The sequence below is a fragment of the Platalea leucorodia genome, assembly GCF_965183815.1.
Source record: "Platalea leucorodia genome assembly, chromosome: 7".
NCBI classification, from domain to species: Eukaryota; Metazoa; Chordata; class Aves; order Pelecaniformes; family Threskiornithidae; genus Platalea; species Platalea leucorodia.
In genome coordinates, this window is record NC_138829.1 from 42,489,898 (window position 1) to 42,491,659 (window position 1,762).

Sequence of the window (1,762 nt, forward strand, 5' to 3'; positions counted from 1 at the left end):
GCATCTTCAACAAGCTGTTCCTAATTGAGATAATGCTCTGCTTGCAGCAAAAATAAATATCTGCCAGGAATTCAAATACAGAGGGAGTTTTTTAGAGTTTTTGTGCCTGATTAGTTCTGTGTGTGTGGATTTGTTTATTTGTGACAAGTAGCTGTGATATTACCGATGCAATTGTTGTAGCATGTGCATGCCATGCAGAAAACTGAAAACAAAGTAATAGTGAAGAAGATGATGTTGTTGACCAGCTTTTCGTTAGGGTGACAAGATGTTCCTGCTAGGAGCTCTGAAGGAGGGACTGAATAGTAAGAGACCACAGAGCATGGTAAAGAAATGCAACAGGCTTGATAGGCACAGAGTGAGTCAGGATCATAAGACCTAGGGTAGGGAAGGGTATGTTTATTTTATTCCGCAGATGTAGGGGTGTGGGAGTTTGTGGGCTTTTTTTTATCCTTCTGTTCACTTTATATGGCATTTTATGTTGTATGCTAAAGGAAAAGTATGCTGCTTTTTAAAACCTGAAGAGGCCAATGCCTCGCATGTAATTTGCACTCTGGTAAAAAAGGATTACAGCAATTCGCATGTGAAGTCATTATTACCCAGCGTTACTGAAACTTAGATTTCCTTTCACTAAATTGGTCCTACGTTCCTTTTCCTTTTGTAGGAATCCTAGGTCAAGGAGACCAGATACACGCCCGAGCCATAACTCCTTTGGCAATCTGCAGTTCTGGTATCTGCGAAGGGGTTGTGACTTAGCCTGGTTTCATGCTTTAGCAAGGTTTCATTCCTCAGCAGGAAAGAAGTTGGATGCAAGAGTACCATGCTTGTCCTCACGTTCCTGCGCTTCCATCTCCCAGCACGAAGCGTCCTCAGTCCCTCTTTTCTGAAGCAGTGGTCTCCGTTGGTGAAGATGCTCAGAAGGCTTAGCACCATGTGCTTATTTAGCTTGGTTTAGGTCAGTGGTGGTGAATATTGCACCTCTCCACAGCCAATGTAAATGCAACCACGGCCTGTTCTGGAAGGGACAAGGCAACAAGTGGAGATTGAACTTCACTGGCCAAGTTCACGGGATAAGTTCACCAAAGTAAAATTTAAGACCTCCAAAAATAGACATTTACTTGCAAGAGATGTTTTGCTGTTCTCATCTGGTTTCCTTAGGTTACGCAGGTCAATTTTTGTCTTTGCATACAGGGTGACTTTCCTACCTGCCACGGTTCACATTAGCAAATGGCAACCTGACGGCTCTGATGCTAACGTTGTTGTGGGAAGACAGAATGAGTGCCTCACAGCCTATCCGCTTTTCGGGCTGTACGAAGACGCACAAGGGCTACGTCCGGGCAAGGAGAGCCCCCTCAGGGGCAGGGAGCGCGTCCCCTGCGACCGCTGGCGCCGGCCGTGCCGACCCGCGTTTCCCGAGCCCCCGGGAGCTGGGGCGGGCTGCTCGATGTCGGCGGGGAAAGTCCTTGGTTTGCGGGTTGCCGGCGCGGGGGCTGCGCTGGGGCGCGGCTGCGCTGCGCCTGGCGCGGAGCCGCCCCGGGCCGGCCCAGGGCCCTCCCGGGGACCGCGGCGGCGCGGCCCCGCCCGCCCCGGGGCGCTGAGGGGGCGGCGGGGGGCGGGAACAGCGCGGGGGGGGCGGAGCCTTGGCGCGGAAGCGGCGGGGGGGCGGGCGCGGGGACTGCCGGGAAGGGCGGGGAGCTGGGGGACGGCGGCCGGGCGGCGGCGGTTCTGACCGGGCTGTTCCCCCGCGCCGCCGCGCCGCCCCTGC